This window comes from Podarcis tiliguerta, assembly GCF_965153285.1.
Source record: "Podarcis tiliguerta genome assembly, chromosome: 4".
Classification (NCBI taxonomy): Eukaryota; Metazoa; Chordata; class Lepidosauria; order Squamata; family Lacertidae; genus Podarcis; species Podarcis tiliguerta.
Window position 1 is genome coordinate 45,759,293 of NC_139537.1, and position 27,268 is coordinate 45,786,560.

Genomic DNA, 27,268 nt, shown 5'->3' on the forward strand with positions numbered 1-27,268 from the left:
AGGAGCTTAACATTTGATTGACAGGAGTAAGGGACCCTTTTCTAGCATTCTATAAGGAGCAGTGGTTTTTTTGGGGGGGAGGTGCCTGCCAGCACGCACACAACCTTTTCTTTTAAAATCTTTTTATATTCATTTCTACACCCCCAAATTTTCTTATAAGAATAATACAGTTTGGGGTTATGCAGGTTGTGAGCTGTCATGTCAGTTGACATGCATTTTTATTTTCAGAAGATTAAGACTGTAACTTTTTTTATATATGTATCAAATTTGTAGTTATTTATTTCATCTACAAACAAGTCTGTTTTATTTTGTCAGTTTGCCCCCACCTGAAAGGACATCATGGACTGCTCAGCTGACACAAAACCCCACACATACACTATTCAAAAGAATATAAGCCTCATCACCTCCCTCCCCTCCAGACTTATACTATACTCAACACTAATGTCTACAACAATGTAACTGATTTTTAAGAAAGACTGTGCAACCTGAAAAAAAATAGAGAAGGCATGTACTTTTGTAAACCAAGAAAATCTTTAATAAAGATAAATTTTAAAAAACAACAACGGCAAGGTTAGGTAGCTTCCACAATATGTCTATCAAATAACCAATCATATTGCTACTAGTTTATGTAATGGTCTTACAAGGGGAGTATCATTTTGTTGCCTAGGCAATTTAGGAATGTGCTCCCTCACTTCTGGTGCTGTGCCTGTGAAGCCACCAAAGTACTGACTAATGAAACCACTGCAGTCTGGGAAATGAGGGGATGTGCCCTTGTTTTTCCTAGGTGTTTCACCTTCTCTTGCCATGCATGATGTGCTCCTTGCACAAGGGGTGAATGCTTTGTAGTTCTCCACAAAGTATGGCCTAAATGCAAACTCAGGAGTTGCTTTAGCTCAGTCTTAACAGCTACAGTTATTTTTATTTTTCATTTGTGAGCTTTCAGGTAGTATTACTGACAATTAAAGGAAATGGCCATAACTGAGTGGTAGGCTCTATCCCTGACATCTCCAGGTAGGCCTGGAAATGTCTTCCTTCTGAAAACTTGGAGAGCCATTGCCCATTAGAGTGGATGATACTAAGGTAGATGGACCAATGGTCTGCCTCATTATAAGGCAGTGTCCTATGTTGTTGCAATCCCGAAGATGTCAAAAGAAACAAGTCACCGCCAGTTTATGCATCATTTTATCAAGTTCAAAAGATGAGCCTAGGGAGAAAAATGAAACTTCTTCAGTTTCTTTCAGTTTTGATGGTGAAGATTTCTTCTCTCTCTCTCTTTCTAAATATATGTTGACTTTCTAGACTAAAACTATTTTAAAATTCAACATAGCACAAGTCAAAGGGACATATGTTAGAAGACTGATGGGTTCTATAAACTTAGCAAGGAAAGCATTTAGTTTTAAATTCTCGGTTTTAGTTTCACAAGCCTCATTATGTAAAGCAAATATTGAAATGCCTGTTAGGCTGCAATCCTAAACATCCTTTACCAGTGATTAATTTCCATTGAACTCAGTGGGCCTTATCTCTGAATAAACATGCTTAGGAGTGTGCTGTCTGTCTTTCATGTTTTTTCAAAAGTATATATAATAACATTAGTTCTTAAATTATGCAATATTGACACTATGAAAAGAAAGTTTTGGCAATATTACCGTATATCTTGTTGGTGATGATAGCTTCATATAAGCAATCTGTGAGGTGAAAATTGCAGTTATCTCAACAAACTATGTAATGTAAATTTACTCTCAAACTATTTCTGAAGCACATTTCTGAAGCACATTACCTTTATTGTCTACTATCCTTATGTATATGCTCAATGGCCAGTGTCAAAAAGCATCAAGAACTTTGCTGAAAAGTAGTCTGGAGCACTACATTTCTTTATGTGAATGAGTCTTCAGCTCATCAACTCCCTCTCCATTGTCAGCTACCCAAATCTTGGAAGCTTTTGTTTTTATTTTTAACTAACTACTGTTTCACATTGCATGCGAACCCAGACCACTGACCACAGTTTAGAGTTTGGACATAACATGAAATTGCAGTTTCCTGTGTTATTAAGGTCATATCGGGGCAGGGTGGGGCAAGATGTTCCAGAAGATATTGGGGCCCTGAGATATCAAGAGATTTATATCAAAACCAGCACTCTGAATTGGGCTTAGAAACAGTGTTAGTTTTTTATTATTATTAGGGGGTACTTAAGGGCACGCAGTACTGGCACCTCTTTTGCTGTTGTTAAAGAGTGTGGCACTTACCGTAACAACTTCATGGTGAGTACCAGCACCTACCGGTATTTTTCTAAAACAAAATAAAAAATAAAAGTGCACAGTCAGCCAATGTAGGTGTAACAGATTTCGTATTACATGTTGTGTCCATCTCAAACCTGACAACAGTTAGTCAACTGCTCTAAATGAAGCTTCCGAACTATTTTCAAAGGCCAGTCTCATGTACAGCACAGAGAGAATATATTGACCAAAGAGAGAGATGTATAAGCACTGGGATTCTGGCAGATGGCCCAGGTGCCTTTTTCTCTGTGACAGTGCAGCAGTTATCAGGCAGAGGAGCTATTGGTCTGATCTTTCTTGTGCTGCAGAACCATCCAGATAGTGTCCAGAAAGAAGTATAGTAGTTAATCTGGCCAGCAAGGCCAAGAACTAAGAAGCCAAAAGGAGCCTGGTTAACCATACATCAACATAAAAAGTAGGTGCCCTAGAGGTATCTTTGTCTTGTCTTGCTTCACTTGGGCTACTGCTGTCTGGGAACCTGTACAGAAGTGCATATCATGCTTCTGGCCCTTCAAACGTAGGATTGTTGTCCTTGTGATCTGTTTTCTTGCCTACCTTATACTGTCTTCCTCTGACCACCTGGACTGTTATTTCTGGAAACTGATTTGTACTCATTCCGGATTGCAGCATTCACCTCTGATACTCATCATGGACTGTTTTCAGGTTTTGTTCCCCAGCAGGCTGCTTGACCTGATGAAGTAGTCCACAGCAAACGTTTAGCAAGTATAAAACTTTAAAAAACCCACTGGCTTTGTAATTTATGCTGTTTGACGATAATCAACAAAAGTATAAGTATCATTTTATTTATTAGTCGCATTACTCATAAAATGACTCAAAGTAACTTATAACACACATTCAATAAAAACCTAATAACAACAACACATCTATACAAATATAAGATAGGTCTAGTAGATTCTGCTCCACCAGAAGATGCCACAAAGATTTTTAAAACTTCCAAACCAAGGACCAAAGCCTGGGTGAAAAGAAAAGTTTTTGCCTGCACCTCAGAATAACAATTTCAGGGTCTGAAATTAGCTCATATTGTGAGAGGTGGTCCTTGAGGTATAGGGGTCCTGAAGCCTTGAGGTATAAGGGTCCTATAAGGTCAAAACAATCACTCTGAATTGAGCTGGAAATGAATTATTAGCCAGTGTAGTCAGGCTTGGGGTGGTTTTATGTGCTCAGACTGTCTTGCCCCAGTGAGCACCCTGGCTGTTGATTTCTGTACCTTCTACAGCTTCTGACCAGTGATCTAACCTAGAGGTTATCAGAGCATAGGCAACAAAAGTTGGGCCATCCTTGTCCAAATAGCATAGCTGGGCCACCAGTCAAGCAGATATCTTCCAAACCTGTCTGCAGTTATTGGACTTTTCTTCTAGGAACCCTTAATAAATTCCCAGTGAACCTCAGGAGTGGTAAAGATCTAGGTTCAATTGGAGATGAGATATATTACTATTGAAGTTCAACCATGTCATAACACATATGTTTTGTTTTGAGGTGGACTACAGAATGCGCACCACTCAACATCAGAATTCATTTGTGTTGCATCCCTGGTATGCCAGGCTCTCGAACTTGCCTTCTTGTCCCTAAAGATCGCCAGTGTTCACTGGCAACCCTTCTTCTTCACTGGAAGTTTCAACAATCACATAAGCTCATCTATTTTATTGCACTGGGGGAGAGGAAGTGGTTAAACATAATGACTGCTATATGACAAAACCAAACAAGGAACATATTTTAACATGATAGAGTGCCGTGCAGAGTCATCACAGCCATGGTGCATAGCTCAAAGCCGGAAAGCAAACAGCTGCTGTAGCCTGATTTGAGTTAAAATAGTGTCAGTGTTTAGTCTGGCGCACTGCTTCAGGAGAGATTGGCAGCTGGGTCAAACAAAGTCATTCCATTGGCTCCTTTCCCAGTAAGCTTCTGCTAGCATTTAGGTGCCTGTGCAGCAGCCTAGGCCCTTTTCTCAGGGATAGCCTAACATCTAACCGCACCCTCTTTACTCTTTTTGTTTTTGGTGCTTTTTTGAAAAAAAGGCCTTTCCCTCTTTAAGATAAATCCAGCATTATGTAATCTGCCAACATTTGTGTATTAAGAATGCGTTCTGTCTTGAAAGCTGATGCATCCTGCTCTCAACGTGTGGTGCAGAAAGAAGTTTGTTACCGTGCTGGATTAATAAAAGGGGCCTTTATGGGTTGTGAAAGAATATCTGTGTGCTTAGGCAGGAAACTTTTTGATCCACAGAAAAGCCAGACGACATCTAGGTAAGGCTGAATATCAAATCTGCTTTTATGAGAAACAGTGCAGTGAGTTCTTGGTTAATTGCAATTGCTTAAAACTGCCTTGCTTGCATGTACGTTTTTTTCTAAATAAGAGAGATTCTTGCACCGTAACTGTTTTGCTCTGTCTGAAAAGCTGGCAAAATGCTGCACTACTCCGTTTAGTTTCCAAGTTTATAAAATCTGTGTGTGCAAAGCTGTACCTGTTTAGAACACGATTTCATAGCCACGGATGTGGAAAGAGAAAGTTCAGCTATCCCATAAAAAATACTTTCAAGAAGTCCTACAGTTTGGGAAGAGTTACAAAGAGTGTTTTTCAACTTTTACAGAATATCTCGACGATAATTTAAAAGCTGTTCAGTATGGCTTTGGACTAATAGGGTTTGAATTACTAAAAAGTTTAATGTAGCTCTGGGGGGAATATTAAGTAAGTTGTCTTTGTCTCCTAGATTTTAATTTTTGTTGTTGCTTTAGCCTGTTGGGTCACATTTTTTGTTAGCGCTGAAGGCTGCCATGAATTGGTAATGAGGGCCCCTTTTGCACATGATTTTGGCACATGGCCAAAATCAACTTCCCAATGGAGAGCTTTCTCTAAAAGAACCTGGAGCATTTTTCTTTCTTTTTTTTGTGACGAGGAATCACTCTGAAAGCTGCCATAACCAGTTGTGTAGGCATGTCAAAATGACTTTATACAGTGGACGTGAAACATTCCTTTTCAGTCTGATTTCTTTTTTCCTAGTATGCAAAGATGTTGGAATTATCATTTTAACGTTTCTTTTAGCTTGCTCACCATTCAGAATAGGGTTTCACTGAGTTCAATCGTACGCTTATGCTCACCAGAAAATCAATACAAGCTGAACTGTCTCATTTTAGTTTACAGTGATAACCTATGCCTTAAAACACGTCAGGATAAAGAGCAGAGGAATTCTTTAAACTCTTCAATTCATTAAAGGTATATGAAGAGTAAGTAACTTTTTAAAGAACTTTCTCTTCACAGTTTAAGATGATGTTTAAGAAAAGCTTTTTGAAAAATATAAATATAATGTGTTTTTGAAGAAAAGAAAGTTTAGAAGTCTTTGTATCTTGGGGAGGGAGAGCTTTGGGAATTTTTGACTGTGCCTCTAATTTTGGAACTAGCAGGCTCTTTGCTAAATCCATGCATTGTTTATTAATAGAAAATGGCAAATACTGTAGGATTGTCATCTTCACATTACTTCAGATTAATTTCTATTGTGCTAGTCTACAATAAGTGGTTTGTGAAATTCAGCATAAGTATTAGTAAAGAATTGAAAAGTTGAGACATCTGCTTTGCTTACTTTTATAATCAGTGTTGATAGTGTATATGAATGCATTGTACACATGTATTTGTTGGTGTGCATGCTCATCTGTTTCTAATAATGCAATATAGTGGTTGAAAACTAAGCACCTGGAACAGCTTGAGATGTTTTATAAAACCTCGAGGGTCTGCAAATTCCTGTCAGTTCACCACGAGTGGTGGTTGTTCGGTATTATATAGCTGTGGTCCGAATTATGATACTGTAAACTGTTTCCTAAGTGCAATATTTAAAGTGTAGTATATGGATTTTACAGCGATGAAAACACCCAGTATTAAAATATGTTGAAGTAATGGATTCATGGTGTTAATAAAGCACATAAAATATATAAGCTTTAGTATATCTCACTGGGGAATTTTTAAGAGTTGCTAAATGGCAGGAGGGGTGGGGTGGGGGTTACTGTTGAATTTTTTTCCCCAGAAACTTGTACCCTAAACAACCAATGGAAGGTATAAAATAAAATAGTAGGAATTTATAAATGTTTATAAAAATGAGCATTTAATGAAAATTATTTTTCTTTATGTGTATGGTATGTATATAAAGTTCAGCTTTTTAAAATGTCATTCAGTGAGAGATCTATTATGGTCAATCATAGACTTCAGGCTTGAACTGAAAAATTTGCATACAGGAAAACCTGAGGCAGGTGTACTGTTTGGCTGAAAGATAAGTAAATACTCCCCTTCTGCATGCAAGGGTCAAAAATACAAGAAGGGCACAGATTTTCATGTAGTTGTATAGCTCATCAAATTAGTGAGCATCTTTGAGAAATACTGATTCAGTTAATGCAAAGCAAAAGATCATATCACAGGAAGTTTTAATAATTTCAAGATGGGATTATAAAACAATATTGTTCACTTTGTAGCTTTTGTCCAAACTGGGAATAACTTCACCTTCAAGGTGGTCATAGTTTTAAAATCAGTATAGCATTGGTTTCAGTGAAAGCATTTCAGAGGTAAAAGCTTCAGCTTCCAGCCCTTAATTGTCCTCCTGCACCTTTATATACACATGCATGTAACTCAAAACAGAATTCCAGCATTGGTTAATTTTTTTTTTACTAATAATTAAAAATAAAAACCGAATCAGACAGTTCTTTTAAAATGCCCTTCCAAAGAAGCACTCTAAGGCTGCAGCCCTGTTCAGACTTTCCTAATACTAAAATCTACTCAATTTTATGGTGTTTACCTCTAAGTAGACATGCATAATATTGAACTATGAGATGTTTTAATTCTGCACCCTTACTGGCTTATTCAATGCACCTCTAGATTTATTTATTTAATTTATAGCCAATCTTTCCTCCAAGGTGGCATACATGTTTCTTCCCTACTAATTTTATCCTCCTAACAACCCTGTGAGGCAGGTTAGGTGAAAAGAGAGAGACTAGCCCAAGGCTTACTGAATGGCCTTCTTGGCTGAGTATCCTGAAGTTGAATTATACTAATGAGCACCCTCAGATATCCTAATTCAAATATGGAAACTATCACCATCACCATCCTCATTTCTACACTACTTTATATTTTTAATAAAAAATATCAAAGTGGTTTACAATGTACATTAAAACATCAAATAAAACAATCCAAAATAAAACAAAATGCCAGTGGAACGTTTTCCCATAGATTGTGATGGTAGGTTTTCAGTCATAAAACAGCAGTCTGTTTCTTCTTCTGTTCAAAATAGTGTCTCTCTCATAGTTTTAAGACATTTGATAGCACCGACAACTCTGCAAATTTGCTGGCTACATTTTTCAGAGATTTCACATATTGCAAAGCCCTTTCAAAAAACTGTGTAATAAAAATGTTTAGAACGCTTGCAGTTCTGCAGACTGGCAAAAGTTTACAACTCTGTCAACTTCTTCACAGTACTGGGATGATAATTTTTTTAGTTGAGATTTTTTTAAAAAAGCAAAGCACTTGATTGAATATGATCCGAACTCCAGTAAACAGATAAATACATTGCTACATTGAATGGAACATAATTATTTAACTTGGACATAATTTCAGCGATCTCTGCCATGCAAGATTAATGTACGCAGTTACCTCAGATTCTGAGGTAACAAGAGTTAGATAAAAGAAACATGTAACAGTTTTGTCCTTTGAGTTGGAGGAAGAGAAGAGAGAGCAAATACTGTGATAAAATAAAGCCCTGTTTTTATTGCATGCTGTCCATGGTAATGTGTTATCATTTTAGTGATACGGATATGCTGAAATATGATCATGACTTTGGCTGCAATCCTAAGCACACTTGCCTCAGAGACAAGTCTAATTGAACTCAGTGGGACATACATCTGAGGAAACCTGTTTAGAATCAGCCTGTATGTCTGATTTCCTTCTTTGCTTACTTTAAACATGATAACTAGCTGAATTCTGATGAGAAATGAACATTTTTTTAATGTGTAATGCTGCTGCTTGGGATGTAACTTTTCATATTACTAAAGTTTTCCTACAAAGCCAACTTAAAAGTTGTACTTGTTGCACAGAGACTATGAATAGATCAGATATTTAATTCAGAATGGTTCAGTTTTGTATCTCTAGGGACACTGAGCCCACTATATGGTCAAGTACTAGCTTATCAATGTTAGCATTTTAAAAATAAGAATCTCATAACTGTTTACTGAAATAATCAGTCTATCATATTTAGAGCAGACCTATTGAAATTAATGGACCCCTATCCATTTGTTTTAATAGATTGATTTGGAGTATAACTAATATTAGATGTCATCCAATGCTTTATCTAAGACCAATTATTATTTGTTTATCTAATTTTTTCCAAATGGAACATAATAAAATTGAGAATTTTGCCAGCAATCCTGCATGGGAAGAACTGAACAAATGTTAGTATTACAACTGTTGTGCTGGTCATTCAAACCTCTGTTGTTTTTAGTTTAGTACTTTGTTTTATATTGTTTTGTTTGTAAACTGCCTCAGGAGTTGCTGCTCTGGGAAGCAGAATAGATATAAATATAAAATAAAGAAAGAAGGAAAGAAAATATACATGTGGACCATCCAAAACACATGGGACACAGTAACTTCTTCCTAGCAATCTGCATTGCTGCTTTATGGATTAATATTTTGTTAAAATCTCAGATTGAGTTTAAGCAAGTTTTTCCCCACTCAACTTGTGTTTTAATGGAAATAGGTGAAATGGATGCCTTAAGTGATCCAGTGATGATGGATTTTGGCTATTCATTGTTGAGTAATTGGCCAAATTCCAGCTCATCCAGTTTAGGTATACAGGGCCTTTTCTGGCAGTTCTGTCCTTCTGTACAATGACTACAAGTGCTAATAATGTACATTCTCAATAAATAGCTAGGCAACATCAACAGTATAGAAAAGGGAGCTTTAAAAGTATTTTCATTTCTCATAAATTATTGGATTCTGTAATTATTAAGGAAACACCCTCAGTTTTTTCTCTGTTATGGAAAGTACAGTCAAGAGTGGTCTCCAGATATGCTGGCACACGACTACATTTCTGAGGTAACTTTTGCCAATTCAAACTAAGCTATGTTGTATTTGTCATTAAATAACACTAACAAGAAAAAATAAGACGTGTAGTGTTTATTTAAATTCTCTATGGGCATTAGAGTCTTTTTCTCAAGTGGTCCATGTCACATTTTGTCCACACATAAGAGCTGAAAGAGATTTTGGGAAATGACAGCTTGTTCATAATACCATGAGCAAGCACCCTTATGTAGTCCATGAAAGCCAGTGATATTGTAAACCACCGTAGCCAGCTGTACTGACTGGAGAGATTTGGACTGTCTGGTAATATACAACAGCGATATAAAGCAGAATATTATGTAGCATGCCTACTAGAAGTAATTGACTTGAGCTGTTTCTATTAAGGTATCAAGCTTTGTTCCTCATTCCCTGAGTAACTCTTGTTTCTCATTAGCATGATCATGGGCTAGAATTGTGACAGCAAAATCCCAGATTAAGGCATAGGAGCACTATCATAATGGTAGGTGGTGTACATGTGTGAATCTTGTGTCCTTTTTAGAGGGATTCTAAAAAATATTTCCTGGTTGACTCATCTGGTTGCCCATACTGGAAAGAATGAAGCTGTTCTTCTGTGCTTCTTCTGGGTCTGTGAGAAGTTCAGAAGAGACTTATTCCTTGGCCTCTTCTCCCGCCGCCCCCCCCCTCATATGCATCTTCTAAGTCACATATATTTCCTTTTCCACACCTGCTTTCATTTTCAGTTTCAAGCAGGCCTTTGTTTGGGAGAAAGCTGCAGGGTCCACCACTGACTGGGGAACTAATGGGCCAGCTGCCACAAAGACAGGACCAACTGCTGCCCTCATAGCAGGGCTGCTATTCCTTCTGCAGTTCACTCTGCCTATTGTGCCACCCATCATCTTCCCTGGTACCTTGTTTCAGAATCCTGAGGGCTACACACCCATCTGACTACCACATATATTTTATTAAGCACCAACAAAGTAGCCAAAATAGCTTTTCATACATGCCGAGTTGGAAGCTGGAATTCATTGTCAAAATTGTAAGGAAAGTTGTTATCTTGCTGGAAAGATCATCATGGCTGAATTTGGTGGTCATGACAGACATCTGATGTTCTTGTGTGCTAGAATAGCTTTTCAATACTGTGAGGTGTCACACAAAGCACATTAGTGCTTTATCTGTCAGTGTGAGGAAATGCTTGGAAATAAGGTCAGTTGAAATACAGTATTGGAATTTACATTCCACAGAAGATTGTGTCCAATTGCTAAATCACCTCTATGAAATATAGTCTCAAAGCTGCCACCAGAACATTCAGATTGGTTAAAAAGCCCAATCTGTAAGCAAGAGGTAAGCAGAAAGTAATTTTTATATAATGGAATCCAGGTTATCTGTTGTTTTTATCACACACAGCCAAAAATCCCCTAATGAACATGTATTAAAGAAGGGGTCATCAGTCTGGCACCTATGAGAACCATGGCTCCCTCAAAGGCCTTATTTGATTCTTCCAGAATCAAACTTCTTCCAGATTCTCAGCTTTCGTTTTTGAAACGGTCAGTTTCTAGCATTTTAGAACCTGAGATATGAGGCGAAATGTACAGACAAAATTCTTCGCTTGCTCCACCATTTCAGTATCTTACTCTGCCCTACTTCCCAGAGCACATCCTGAAAAATTCAGATGCCTATATATGACAGTAGAGGGAGAGATGCATGTGTGGTCTGTGTGTTAGAGAGAGGGGAGCGTGAATACACGTATGTGTGGTCTGGGAGAGAGAGGGAGAAATAAAGTAAACAGTATGTGTGTATGACTGACCTGCTCATGTGGGTTGGGGAAAGCACAATTCAAGATGACATCATGACACACAGCATGGAGGGGACGAACTGGTTTCACAATGAGCCCTGTACAAGCCAAGGTAGAGTCTAACCTCTGCTCCTCCTGAAGGTGGCAGTAAGCAGTTTTTGTCCTCATTGGCATAAATGCACACGTTGATGACATGGTCAGAAGAGTGTGACATTGAATTCCTCCCTTGATTTCGATCACAGTTCACAGGGATATGAAATTTAACACAACACATGTAGAAATATTTAAGTCTTTCCAAAACAGCTAATCCATCGCCTAACAATTCCTATAGAGAAAAATGATGTGTCCATTCCCTACTCAGCATGTGCTGCTGTTTATGACATGTTGAACAATAATGACTAAACAGTCAGACCTGTGTGTAATTCATCTCTTATGCAATAACTTTTGCATAGATGTTCAAAGAAAGTGTGGAGATCATAACTCCTTTTCAATGTAAATATTTCTCCACTATGAGTTGAAATAAATATTTACACTGTAATTTTCATATTTTGTGCTTTTGTGGAAATGCAAAAAAACCCCAAGGAAATAAAATATGTAGTGAAAAAATACCAAGACGGCAGATAGGAAGGAGATGGAAGTCCTCTTCAGGCATCTCAAATTAGAAAAATAAATACATGACATGAGGGAAGGTATTAGGGGCATATGCCGTCTGTACCTCCTTCAGTGTTTCTTTACTGGCCTTCCAACTAACAGAAGGCAACTGTCTGAAGTGGAGTTTCTTTTGAATTGGAGAAGAAGCCCTGCCCCCATTTTAGAATCCTCAGGCTTCTAGAATGCCTGGGAAGTCTTCTGTGGATACAAAAAGTTCTCTGCTTCAGACAACTGCCTTCCATGATTTGGCAACAAGTAGGGGGAGATCTAGCACACTCAACTCCCTGCCCCCCCATTTGTTTACTTTCCCCTCTTGATAATTCCTGAAGATGGATAGAGTAAATAATACATTTGTTTTAAAATCTGCCGTGCTCTTGCTTTTTACAGATAATTGAAAGCTTTCTCCAAAGTCTTTTAAATTACTCCTTTTCTCAATTTAACTTGATTAAAAACTCAAATATATTGCCATGCAACAGTTATTTAGTCCAGTGCAGTAAATAATCTGCTTGCAATATTTAACAGCATTACAACCAAGCAACAAGTGTTCAAACAGGTTGTTGAAAATAGTTAATAAGGTAATAATTACATCAGTTTAGGAACATAGGAAGCTTCATATAGCCCAGTGCTGCCTATTGCAACTCACAGCAGCTCTCCAGGCCTTCAAACAGAGGTCTTTTACATCACCTGCCGCACAAGCCTTTAAATAACAAAAGCAAAATATAATATTTATTAATGGATCTTTTTGCCTTAAAAATAGTTGAAGAACATTTTAAAACTATACAAAACACATATATTGATTTTATTTCATATTTATCCAGAGCAATACTAGTTTGTGGATGTAGATTGTTATGCCATACATACATTCCTGAGTGACAAGAAGTCCAGGGCTGGCTAGCAAGATTTCATTTCCTTTGGATGGGAGAGTGTGTTTACCAAGCATCATCTAGTTGCAATACTCAACACAACCCTGTAAAGTAAGTCAATATCATTATCTCCCATATTGCAGTGGAGCGACTGAGGCTGAGAGTGGCATCACTAAGGTACCTGATGAGTTCACGGCGGAGATGAGATTGAAAATGTGGAGTTGTTGGTTTGTAGCCACTCTTGGTACACCATGAAAATCTGTTTTATTGGCAAATGCACAACAAAGCATAGAGAAAGGAAATAAGACTCATATAAGCAGGTGGCAAAGTCACTGATCTTGCCCCTGGCTCCCAGAGAGCAATTGTTTTACCAGTTCAAAGCCACACCCAGTTTTAGCTAACTCCCCACTTTCTCCACTTGCCTGCTCAAGCACAGTGAGCCCACCGCCCAGTGCCACACAGTATTATTACAGATACACAGGACTGCATTCTTGTATCAAAACAGGCCACAACTTTATTGATTACAGATGTAAGTGATTTGGCTCAGGCACTGGGTGATTATCCACTCAGCCCGTCCGCCTGCTGACTGCTTCCCAGGGGCTCGATTCCAGGAAAGGATTGTCCTATGACTTACACCAAATAGGAGCAGCCTGCTGGAATCACCACTTTGGGGTGTGCTTTGGCTCTCAACCTCTATCTGGGCTTATGGACAAAATACTTCCCCTCAGATCCCTTTACCGGGATGCCCCAATTTCTGGAAGAGGAAGGCAAAACCGTACAAACCCCCCCCCTCCAATTAATTACCATGAATTCTACCCAATGCCTGACCACCAAAGTTGTGGCGATTGCTGTGAGGGAGGCAGAAAAACCCGAGACTGGCCCCAAATATAACAGCAACAATAAAAAAAGTCAGCATGGTCATGAACCAAACAATAAAACCAGGAAATTGAGGGTGGGAGATCCCAAGCTGACTGTGGTGATGGGCGAGGAGGTAGGCCCCTTTTATCCTGACAGTCACCCAAGTGGAGACCATGCTAGGCTTCCACCTGGCTTCGTCCCCCTGCTGATGTCTGCAGGCACCCGCCCATGATGGAGAAATCTGAATTCCCAACAGCCAAAAGGAAAGGAGAACATCTTCCGTTGGTAGTGCAGCCCCAACAGCCAGCCACCACCAGGTTGAGTAGAATTTCTTCTCAAAGCTGGCTGCAAACTGTTTCTCTGCTCCACCTTCCCATAGCTGAAAGGCATTACCTTCAAAAATTTTCTGATAGGAATTGTTTTTCAAAATCAGTGCAGGGAAAAAACAACACCCTCATTTACCAAGAAACGTTATTGTTCCTTTAGTTGTTAAGTCCTGAACAACTGCCAAACTCACATCCATATTGTTATTACCATGCTATTCTGTTGTGCAAAATGAAGAGATGACAGCATCACCCAAGTTTTCGATGATATATTTGATAGTTCTTGTTTAATGGGACATTTGGCTCTTCTTGTCTAACGTGAGATTGGAATGTACGTCACACCTGCCCATTTGGGGACTCAAAATTTATTTAGCCATCATGGGGATGATTGGAGGACTTTGGAAGCACTGGCATGATGTTTCTGGAATCAGATACTGCCTGCCTGCTTGCTTTTAGATCCCCATGATAGTTACCTAACAACTTGTTGATTGATAAAATAGCCAGTTACCATGTGCACCCAAAGCCCACTACCCTAAAGAGTCATAGCAAGTAATACTTTGGATGGAGAAGACGGCAGGAATGACTAGGAAGGAATACTGTCTGAAACCCTGGAGAGCCCATTCCAGTCTGGATATACAGTACTGGGTTAGATAGACCACTGGCGTAACTGAATTCAAAGCAGTTTTACATGTTCCTAAGTATGCAATCCTACATGCACTATCCTGAAGATATGTGCCATTGCACTAAATGGGGAAGTTCTGTGTACTTTGAGAGCCTCTTGAGCTTTTGATTGGTGCAAGCTGGTGAGGTAGGGAAAGACTAAAGCTTTAATATTTAGGTATACATATCCCTTACAATTTGGTGCATAGATTTACATCAAGTTATCTTACTTTGTTCTTCACAGTAATCCCTTGAAGGGGAACAAGATACATGAAAAAGAATGTTTTCCCTGACTTTGCTATATGGGTCAGATAGGAAATCAGAAAACTAGCACGGCAATAACAACAACAATTTTTCAGTAATAAAGGAGAATTGGATCAAAACACAAAAGAGACCCTATTGGTTCAGAGGTATGTCCTAGAGATGTTCTGGACAGCAGTATGAACATAAATACTTGAAAAGAAGAACCGTGTGCCCAGATTTACCTTTCAAATAAAAGGAAATAATTTCATTTCAGCAGTGAGAAATGTAAGGCTATATAGCTTTATAGATCAAACTGTATAAAACAATGAAGATATAAGTTAGACCCAAACACACACAACACAAACACACAGAAAGAAATGACAAATGCTCACATGTTATAGGAAAAAAGTGTAGAAAATGAAACAATGCTACAAAAACAGGCAGGCTCTGATAAGTGTTGAATTAACTGAAACAACATAGCTATGTCCAATGAATAATTGTTTGACACTAATCAACACTGTTTCAAGTCTCAGCTGGAGTACACTATCTAATTTAGAAATCTACATTGCAATAAGAAAGGTTAAAAATGGGAAATAGAAAGGATAAGAAATAGAATTGCTTCCTCTTTGCACCCAAAGGTTGCAGATATTTTGAATTTCTAGATAAAACCTCTGTTGATTTCCTTCCAACAAGCGCCACAGGCAACTAAAGCTGGCAATGCTTAGTTAAAGTCAATCTCAAGACAGACACAATCCAGCTTGTTTAAATATCTCCAACTGAAAAGGGGAGAGGGAAATCAATGGGAATTAAAAGTGCTTAAGGCTTCAACCCTATACTTTCTAACCTGGAAATAAGTGCAATTGAGCTCAATGGGACTTACTTTTGAGAATTCATGTGTAGGATGGCACTGAAGGTTTGTGTGGAATATGCCCTGTGTTTATTAAATCTGGGATTTTATTGAATTTTGTTATACTCAACTTTCAGTTCCCAAACTGATGGCATACTGAAAGTCTGCGGAAATATGTCTCATACTAAAGAAAACTGTCTTGCCCCCCAGTATCCTCAAAATGGTTCGTAATAGGTTTTTTATATTATGCACATTTATTTAAATCTAATCAATTGGTTAAGAGGCAGATAGTTAATCAACTAAAATTCTTACTTGCTCAGCAGTCCTAATTTATACGTGCTTCTCATTATACATATATTTTTAAGATCATGGTTCGAGCAGGCATTTAACAAGCCTATTCCTGTTGTTTGATAGGTACTAATTATGATGAATACAATCATTATGCGCAGATATATGGAGAAATCCTATGCACAAGATCCTGGCATAAAGCAAACCAAGTTAAGTTGGCATAAAGTTATACTTAATCCATGCCCTGTTCAGCACTGGGACTAAGTCTGGCAAAGAGAAACGTGACATTTTCTGCCATTTTAAATTTACCAAAACATGGCGTTATAGTATTAGAAAGATGCAGTAAATGCCACATGTAAATGTACTCTTCCAAAACTAAGCCATAGGAAAAGAAAAGACTATGTGGAGCAGAGCCTTGACAAATAGAGGAGCAAGAAAAAAGTACCACTAGAATATCCTTTCCTCCCAGATATGCTGGCGATGTGCTCACCTCCTTATTCTCCCAAGTGGCAGAAGATATTGCTGGTTATTTTATGACAACATAAAAGTACTTCAGGCACTATCATTTCCTTAGTTTGATCCTGCCAAAGAAGACTGAAGCTGCAATATGGCTTGGCTGAGTCCAGGTCAGCTGCATTAACAGTATTTTAATGTTTGGGAGGAGCAAAACTGAAGGAACTGTTTAGTGCTTCAAATTCACACAGGGTGTTCTTTTCCTCCCCTGAAGGCAGGCATGGTAGCCATTATTTTGTGCCAAGGAAATTTTGAAGAATGCATGCATCATGTTGTATTTTTGAGAGTTTGGAGAATTCAACGTATTTAAGAATGGAAGTTGGGGTGATGCAAGGAGAGGGACAGAATGCAAGGGCCTCTTGCCTGTTGTGTCCAAGCACAAGTAGCTGAGATTGTATGTGTGCTCCATTCAGTGTGTCCACTGCTTAGCTGCATTGCCAAGAGGAAAGAAGTCTGCAGGATGGAGAAATAGATAAGGAATAATAAACCTTTCCTCTCAGAACTAGACCCTTTCTATCACCTCTTATAGACAGCTTTTCTGCTAGAGAGGAAAACAGTAAGAGATTATTAGAAAGTTAGTCCTCATAATTTTCTATTTTGCAAAATACACAGATCTCACAATTTATGTACCATATATAGTATAGTATAGTAGAAAGAGGGTGTCGGGGGAGGTGTCTTCTCTTTTAAACTAACATGTGGAACTTGTACCAAAATGTTGCAGTGTTGAATGCCAGCCAGCCAGCCAAATATGGTTTAACAAGCAACCCCTCTTCCTTAGGAACTCTGGGGAATAGGATTGTCCTAACAATCCTCAGCACAATTAACAAGCTACGATTTGAGGGAAGCCATGAGTCTTTAAAGCAAGTGATATTTATTCAGACTATTACCAACTTTTGGAGGTTAGTAATAGTCTGGAGGCTGAACAGTTATTTTCTCACAACCAAGATTCAGCAATGGGGGAGAGAGCAATGACTTCAACCAATGGTATAGTCATCTCGGCAAGATATCCTTGGCTAATTAACACCTTGCAATATCAAAACACATCCCTAGAGATATTTTTTTTTAATTGCTGTGCCAAATATTTGGCCACGATAATAGGGTGAAAAGTAGGTTTTCTAGAGAAAAGCTCTCCAACCCTACTTGTATTCAGGTTTGTATTTTTAAAAAACAGTATGTGTTCATTGGATTTTAACTTTCTATACAGTAAGACAAGCATACAAAACCATAGAAAAGAACAAATGTCTATCAATAAGGGGGGGGGGGGTTAGAGAAAGAAGAAAATGGCTGGATATAGACACATTAAAGAAGCATTTCAGTTCAAAGGGTTGTAAATTTAAACAGGGAAAACAGGTAGAGAAAAACGGGACTCTACATCGCCATCTGGTGGCACAATGTTATATCGCATGTACAACACATATAAATCACTTTTTCTTTACCAGTCTAGCTGAGTCCAAGGATGGGGGAAAGCACAATTACTGCTGAAATGAAGTAATAAAGTCATATTCAGAACTGCTGAATATGTGGACAGAGCCGTGGCATTCTGCCGCTTCAAATGGGTGGTGGTTCTTCCTCTGACAATGAGGATCAGGTAGTAATCACAATGTTATGTTACCATACAGCCAATTACAAGTGATGACAAATAGATTAGTCTAATTGTGAATGGGGATAGTACTTTGCCAGCTGACCCATCAAAACCAGTTGAAAGTTGACATCTCTATAGCTTTACCCTACTAGTTGTCAGGGTCTACCAGAGACCTGCTGCTTTATAACTGTAGACTGACTATTGCTGTTTATCTGTGGCTTTGCAGTTCCTATTGGTCTGAATATGAAAGTGGCAAGTGCAGATAAAAAAGGGGGAGTAAGTTGTCTTATTGCTAAAAGTGCCATGAAAGATGCAACTGCAATCCCAGAGCATTAAAAAAAAAAAAATGAAACAAAGTACCACCTCATTGCCCAAGCCCAAATAAAGAGTGCAGAGAATAAGGCAAGCATCTTCCAAGGGCATTGTGAAGAACAGTGAACAGACTACATGAACACTAGCAGACTTGCACTTGTTACAGACAAAATGGCACAGGACTTGTTGAGCTGGGGAGGGGGGTACTTCTGGACAATTGTATCAGTTATGAAGGTGCAACACTGGTTAATAATATTTCAAACAATGAAAATCTGAACAGAACAGTTGTTGAGCTTTTTTTTGTGCCAAAGTTATTGAACTTTTGGGGCAAAAACGTTTTTGCATTATTTTTAGGGATAAGTCACGGGCTGCCATACACACGGATTTTCCAGAACATTTCCCTTGATTTCCGCCCAGACACTGCTGCCGGCCACAGTATTCCATATATGTGCAGGGAAATCTGGACTTGTGGCAACCCTAGTTGAACTAGTTGAAAGCACAGCCATAATACTAAAAGAGGAAAGGTAGAGAGTTTTAAAATAGGAGATTTCTCTAATCATTAAAATCATGTATGATTGATGAGCATATATAAATCCATGTCATATGGAAATGAAAGAAATGTTCCAGAAAGTAATGTGGGATAGGAGATCCTGCTCACTGACTTTGTTCTTCACAATGGTTGTTGCCACTGCAGCCTTTGTTACTGCTGCCCTTTTCCCACAAGTTTTTCTTCTACCTCTGTAATAACAGTTCCAAAGGGGAGAGCAGTGAGTCTAAGTAGATGGTTAAAGATGTGTTTTGAAAGCTGTAACCCACATGAACATGTTTAATCTGTACACAAATAACAAAAGTACAGTACTGAAATCTCATGTGGAGGTCTGCTGCAACTTTCAAAATTCAATCCATCATTCCGAGACCCAGGGGGCCTAGATTTGATGCTCTGCCTAGAAACCTTCTTTCAGATTGGTTGGAACTATGCCATCTTATGTTCAGGTCAAAGGAACAGCAGCAATTTGTCTGGCTAGCACTTTAACCATGTATTGCATAGCATAAAGACCACTTCTAATAAGAAACTTAAAAGCAAAATTGTAGCCATTCATTTCATTTGCTAATTCAGATTAGATCCTCATCATCTTTAGTGTTTTTAAAAGGGCAATCAAATTTCTACAGAGTCTTTCAGATGAATGCAAGGGTTTGTTTTCTGAAGCAGGATTTTTTTTGTTTTGATTTCTGATAATGCCTACTGCAAAAGATGTGAAATACATTTCACAGTTGGGTCACTTTTATACGTGATTGCTACAATAAATAGAAATATATCTATTTTGTTCACGACTAATTATAATGTTTCATGTGAAGCAGTTGAAATTCAGCTTTACTAACCTTCCTGGTTTTTCCTAATTGTGTTTTTCAACTGGTCTGTGTGCCCATATACCCAGGTAAAGAATTCTATTTATTTACTTATTTAAAACATCGATAGGGTGCTTCTCTGTGTGCTCTAAGTGACTTACAAAGAATAAAAAAAGGCTAGCACATAAAATGATAAATTTCAAACAAAACAAAGTCAGATTTTTTTAAAAGAAAGAAAACTGGTGCCAGCTAAAAATATAACTGATCACCATCTTATAATAATCACCAGACATAAAGACCATAAGGTCATTGAAATTTTCAGAAGCCTTGCAGGCCTGGCTGCAGTTAGCCAAGCAGCCTCAAGATTGTCCAGAAATGTCATGGCCGCTTATGGCAAGGACTGGTCTCTAAGGCAGAAAAGGGTTTAACGATTAATGTCAGCGCATTAATTTGTACTCCTTCTTCTTGTGGTTGTTGTGGTTGTTGTTGTTTTGTTGTTAGGCAACCAGTGCAACTGGCACAAAACAAACCGAACAGGGTGGTGCCTCCAAAATTTTGTTAGGAGGCATGCCACAACATATGAACCAACCCAGACCCTGAGTTCATCATGTTTGCCCCCTCCGCAAGAAGTCTGGAGGGTGGTAACATGAGTGGGCCTTTTCTACAGCAGCTCTCCATTTGTAGAATATATAACCAGGCCTTTTAGAAGTGAGTGGGGTATTTTTAACATATTTTTCTTTCCTCTTGGTTTTAATGTACACCTGGGGGTTATTTTCTGTTTGGTTGGTTGTAAGTTGCTTTGAGATCCTGAAGCTGAGGCTCCAATACTTTGGCCACCTCATGAGAACAGAAGACTCCCTGGAAAAGACCCTGATGTTCAGAACGATTGAGGGCACAAGGAGAAGGGGATGACAGAGTACGAGAAGGTTGGACAGTGTTCTCGAAGCTACCAGCATGAGTTTGACCAAACTGTGGGAGGCAGTGGAAGACAGGAGTGCCTGGCGTGCACTGGTCCATGGGGTCACGAAGAAACGGACTCGACTAAACAACAACAAAGTTGCTTTGGGTTGTACTGTGCAGGATTAAAGCAATTGACAAATTAAATAAATAACATCATCATCGTCATAATGATAATAATATTTAATACCAGATAATAAAGCATTTGGGCATTACAGAAACTCCACCTGGAATTTGTTTTTTAAAAAAACATGGATCTACATAGCAAAGCTATGCTGGTTCAAGTAGGGTCAAAGTCTAGGGAATAAACTCAGTTGTTTAAATGTGTTGCTGGCTACCACTGACACCTTCTGAAAAAGCAGGAGTGCACGCTAGATTCAGTTTCTGCTCAGGTAGGGAAATACCAGTTTTATTATTCACAGAACACTCAACTTTGTGCAAGTCTTGATATTTTCTACCAATTATCATGTCTAATTTGCTTCTATTTAGCTTTCATCTGTTTGCCTTCATCCATCTGAGCACTGCCTCCACATAAGAAGAGCTGGGGTTTCATTGCCGGCATACTAATGTCACATCAGCCCAGTTCTGCATAGGACGGTGATCATGCCCAGCAGTTTAATATGGATGCTAAAAACCACTGATAATAACAATGAACCCTGTGAACTAACACATACCAAATCCTACAGGACTGAGCTTCAAAATATAGGCCACAAGAAGAGGGAAACATGTCTGTTCTCCTGTTACAGCCTGGATCTTGATGTTGTTCAAAAGCAGACCATATCCCTCTGGATTCCATCTCACTTCTCACTTTACATTAGGGTTGTTGTTGTTTTGGAATATGGTCCAACATCTCACCACACAGAGGTACTTTTCATGGGACACAAGGCTTCAGTGGGGAGTAGAATGGAAAAGTCCCACTGTACATGCCAATTTCCAATTGTGTAGTATTGGATTCCAACCATTGGTTTTATAGCCTTGTCTAGAACTCTGCTTCATTTATTTTCTGACATATTTTCATTAAGCCTGGCATTCATACGTGATCAACTCAAAGAGTATGGAAGGTTATCATCAGCCTTGTGAACTGACCTGCATTGTCTGCTGGCACCTGTCCAAGTGTACATTGTGTAGATAATAAGCTTGTTAACCCCCTCATTTTCTCCAGGTTTACCCCTCCAAGATATTTGTGCCTATGTTAAATATATTTTCAGTTTTGGAGTTGTCATCCCTTGGAAATGAATGTAAAGCAAGCAAAAATAATTGTAAATCTTTTCCTAAAGAAAGAATTATGTGATGATAAATTTGGCAGACAAAGCTACAGATCATATCAGGATAATTCCCTTTAAGATAAATTTTGGAATCACTGGATTGCTTTGGGGAAAGTTGTTTATCTTGTATCCTCAGAAAATATTCCATCTCCCTTACCCCACCTCATGATAGTTAAAAGCTATCTTGGACTCTAGATTTTTTTTTGTAATTATTATTTTTTTGTTCTTTATCCTTGTACTTATTTTAGTTCCAGAAAATGACAGTGTATTGTTCAATATTCACATTCTCTTATTCTTTAAATGCCTCTAGATGCAATGCAAAGCTAGTACATATATTCCTTGTCATAGTGAACTCACCAAGTGGGTGCCAACAGATTTGTAGCCATAATGGACCCACTAAGAACCAAGAGGGAGGTATTGGCATGCTTGTGGGAGAGGCCTGAGTTTTTCAAAAGTACAAAACAAGATGCCAAATGTTGACTCTAATTTGGAAAAGAAAGACAAAAGATGGGGAAGAGAAAATGAAATGTCCTGCTGGAGGAGCGTATAGCAGGCTGGCTTGAATCCTGAAGAGGACTAATCCTATTTGGAGGTAAGACTGAGACTACATTGCAACATTTTCTTGGAGGTTCCTCTTTTGTCTTAAATTAGACCTTTTAAAGCAACCTTATACTTTGGGTTGGATACCTTTCTGCAAGTGGTCTGTGTTGCATGAAGTCTTCAACTAGCAGTTGTCCAATAATGTGTGGAACAGGGCTACTGCCAGAATTTCTTGTTGTCGTGCATCTCTAGATCAGTTCCATTGTTTAAATGAAAAGCATTACATGGAGCCATGGTAGATGCCTATTTTCCATAGTGTTTCTGATATAGATGTGTACCTATCAAGGGAGCCAGGGTGTGCAGTGAATGCCTTGGGTTGTACATACTTTAGTGAACATGTTCAGTGAACAGTGAGCAAAGAGTGAAATTGCCCATAGTGTAGCAATGTGAACTTCATACCGGATGCAAAGGGAGCACACAGAGGCAACAATTACGCTGCCCAGATTAATGTATTCTGAACTATTCTGAATCTAGGCTGTGATTCCCTAAATATAATTAATTGTATGTTCATGAGTGCTACCAGTCTTGCAAGCCTGGACCTGTGTCTTCTATGTAGAACTTGTCAACCAGTAGTTTACTAGTCAGCATGCTGCCTGTCCTCCTTGCTTATTCATTTTGGACATTTTAAATGCAATGTTACTGTCAAATTAAAAATGGATTAACTGTGTAAGATCTGACTGAATACATTGTCTCTAAAACATGACATTGCAAACGGATTGCATTTCTACTTTGATGAGATCCTCAAGTGATGTATGTGTGCTCAAAGTTTTAAATGTCAGTACATTTAATCCTCAGCTTCGTCTGTTTCTACACAGAGACCCATTCAGTTCAGCTGAGATATGGAAAGAAAATACCTACTGACTGCAGGATGAGACACTTTTATCACACATGGCAGTTATTCATTTCTATGTACAAAGTGATTTAGCAGCCGACAACTGTCAGCCACAGCTATGTCTCCCTGCTATGCGATTTGTGGCTCCACAGAATACAAAATGTGCTCAATTCTGCGATCTGCTTGGCACAAAGCCTCTCCTCCCTCCAAGAGGGGAGGTGTTGTGGGCGGGACGTGATTTCTGTGTCACCCACTCACCTGGCTGGCGCACCACGCCCACATGTAAGCGCCCAACCAGGCGGCTTGGAGGGGGTGTGGATTGCAGTCTAAGTTACTGCTGCGCCAGCCATTCTGCCTCATTTTCCGCCTTCTTTGGCAAGATAAGTTCTGGGCTAGATGTGAAGAGCCCATACTGCAGCTCTTCCTTATCCCAGATCTGTCTTTCCCAGAAAGCTGGTTTGGGGAGCAGCATTGCAGACATCTCCCTTGCCACTTCCACTGTCTTACCTTTCTTTGGCGGTGTGCTGCAATTGCTTCTGTGCTGCCTACATAAAGAAGGGTCCAGCTAAACAGACATAAGTGTTTAGACTTGTGCTAAATCTCTTTTGTTACAGTTTCATACACATAATACATGACAACAGTACCACGAGGACAAGTATTCCATAGTTTTAGAATAAGAAAGTACTGAGAACTTTTTTCCATAGTTTCATATACCTTGCTACATAATATACCAAGAATGATTTTTACCCCAGACCACCCATAGAATAAAACCTGGGCTAGAAATTCAAACCAAGCTCAAAATAATATTCTAGCCAAAAAATTGTTCACTTGCCTAATAAATATCACAACCGCCAAATCAAAACTGAAATGTAAATCATGAAGAAATGCATTCCTTAATTGGCTTAGGACCTCTGTCAACAATTTATGTTTCCCATTGTAGTACTAAGATTTTTAAAACTTTATGGACATTGGGGGGGAAATGCTTTCGTCTGATCAGTTGTATTATAGCTGCTTGAGCAAATCACTTGGGAGGGATATAAAGCATACCTCTGTTAAGGGCAAGGTGGTTAAAATATTTTCCATCTGTTTGTAAAACTTGTTATTTGAAATCACCCACGGCTATAATACGTTTAAGAAACTAAATTACATAGCATTGTGTGCCAAGCCTCTCTGTTAAGAGACTAAAACATTATAAATGTGTGTATTCAGCCAAAAGATTTATCCACAAAGAATCTCTAATAGCTTTTATCCTGAGAGCTCCTTCAGTTGTTATGTAGAAGAGGGGAAAGTGAGCTTCTGCTTCTTTCCTCTCTATGGGAATGTATGAAGTAGGACTTGCAGATCTAGCAAGAGGAGCTGATTGTCTGGGACTAATCCTTCAGCCCCATTTTGCACATCACTGCTGAAGCAGGAAAAGCAGAAGCACAACTGAAGTATTTGTCACTGCTCCAGTGCTCCCTTCATAGTGTGTGTATATGTGTGTCACACACATAGAGAATGGTGTGGCTGTCAGTGCTACTGTGTTTGTGTGATGGGAGCCTATGGAATGTTTGGTTTTGTTCCAGACCACTTAAGTTCTTCAGATGCCACATATCAGCAACTGAACCATATTTATGTAACAAAATATGTCTGAGAAATTCATTCTTTGAGAATTCTGGTATGAACTTACCTTCCAAACTCAGTTGCTCCAGAGCTTTCCTTGTGAAAACCTGCTCATTACTACTGAAAACCGGAATTGACATTTGCTTCGATTGGATGCTAGAGAGTTGGTTTTCATGAGGAAAGCTTTGGGGGAGGAGAACCCGCTTGGACACAGAGCTTTTAAGTGCACACCTGTGTCTGGAAAGAGTGGGGCAAAAAGCAAATGTGGATAAGCCCTTAATTATGGTTTGTCTGTTTTTTAAAGTTTGTTTCACTGTTTTGAATTTTTCATCACTAATCTCCTTAGATATTTCTTAAAGCAGAAAAGCCGGGTAAAACTGGATAGCAGACCATTCTACTACTCTACATAGTTCCATCATTTTGAAGCACATAAAATCTTCAGGTGCCTTGCCTGAGAGATAATTTCTTAGAAGCCCACCTATGTGATTATGCATTTCTTTGGGGTTTGCCTATTGATATAATCTGCAAGAATCCTCATCATGAAGGCCAGCTGCCATTAATTCAAAAGCAAGAGAAGCCAAGGTTGGACCTCATGACCATCCAGCTTTCAGAAAAATACATGGGGAAATATTACATTTATTTGTTTGAAATAATTCTCACTTTCCACCAAAGAGTTCAGGGTTGCAGGCTGCATGATGCCCATATGAAGTAGATTAGACTGACACACTAAGACTGCTTGCCCCAAACTCCTTGCTGTTTATTTAATAAACGTGTAGTGAACATTCATGAACTAACATCAAATTTTGACTCAAGTAGTATGCATAACGTAGCACCAATAACATTCCAAGGTACAGGCAAGGAACTATAGAGCTGCTGATTCAAATACCCTATTGCTGAATATTCATGTGGTTGCCGTAAATTTTACTACCATTTTTTTGTCTTTCACTTACCACCTCCTGAACACAACCAGTTTTGATGTGGGTTTGTGCACACATGTGTGCATTTGTGAGTAGCAATATCTAGCAAACTGTAGACCAACAGAATTATTAGTAGCTTAAGCAGCATGCAAAGCAATGGCCATCACCAGCTGATATTTATAGATTCACCTTTGTTCCTCATACAAGATGGAATACTTATTCCGTGTAAGAAGATGTGTACAAAATGTATATTTTTTATGGATGAATGCACTGAAAGCATTGAAAAGTGCATATTTTATGTTTTTAAACTCTGTATTTACATAGGCAGTATGAACCAAATTCATACAGTTTAAATGTGAACTTTTCATGTGTGCTAGTGAGGCTGAAACAGAAATGAATTAGTTGCTTAGCCCATAGGATGAAATGATGAAGGCTGTAGTCCTACACACAGTTTAATTCGCATTGATTTCAAGGGTATATGAGCTGCCATGTGCAGGCTTTTAGTCCATCCCCCCATCGAAGTCATAAACTTAAGGATTGCTTTGTCTTTATTGGAAATTAAACTTAGATATTTCTGTATGATGTAATGTTTTGTATAAAGCTTTAAGAAAAATTAGAAACGTCTGTCTTATATTAAGGCTATCAAATGACAAATATAACAGTCCAAATAAAAACTTCCCATATTGGAAAATTATGCTTCTTTCTTTGGCCGAGAGATTGCTTTGCATTTGTTTAATTCCCTTATACTATTTAGGCTCTTTGCTGTAATCTGCCTCTTCAATAAAAATAAACTCCTGTGTTAAATATGCAATTAGTTATTGCATATATACAGAAACAAAGCCTCTGCACACATCTTTTTCAAACCTGTGTTTATGGTAGCTGTGAGTCATTCACCTTGGCAAATAGAGAGCAAGTTTTCATAGCCTTTCAGAATGTGGTAATTATTCTGCATCTACTTAATATTTAGAGTTAATTACATTTTGAACAATGATTTTTCTTCTTGTTTTTAATCCAGCCATTGGAATCTTACCAAAATGTTCTAATGCTTTACTTCTAAAAATATTGGCTCAGTAATTTTCAAATAAATACTTCTTATCACAAAAAGGGTTATTAAAGCAAATATGGACTTTAAATACTTAACGGATTTACAGGGTGCCCTGTTTGTGGAATAGACATGAAATTCATATGTTGAAAGAATTAATATTCTGCACCTCAGAACTTTTGATGTAGCTCAGTAGAAGCTAAATGTTCGGAGATATAGAGCAGTACTTCCTCATGCAGTGCTTAGTCAAACTATGGAACTTGCTCCCCCAGGAGAAACATGGGTGGCTTAAGACAAATTCATGTAGGAGAGGGCTATCAATAGCTTCTAGCCACAATGCCTATGCTCTGCCCCCACAGTTGGAGCCAGCAGTGCTTCTAAGTTCCAGTTGCTGGAAACCGCGGAGGGGAGAATGCTCTTGTACCCATGTTCT

General features: G+C 38.6%; 1 long non-coding RNA gene across 15 annotated transcripts in view; it reads left to right on the forward strand.

Annotated features, from left to right (window-relative positions):
* LOC310677012 overlaps positions 1-27,268 on the forward strand; it is a 224,281-nt gene that overhangs the window by 152,177 nt on the left and 44,836 nt on the right. Inside the window, exon 6 of one of the 15 annotated variants that reach the window (XR_014510833.1) lies at positions 944-1,011. The exons of the other annotated variants lie outside the window; for them this stretch is intronic. This is a non-coding gene — a long non-coding RNA (uncharacterized lncRNA). The remainder of the gene's footprint in view (positions 1-943; positions 1,012-27,268) is intronic. 15 annotated transcript variants of the gene reach the window in all.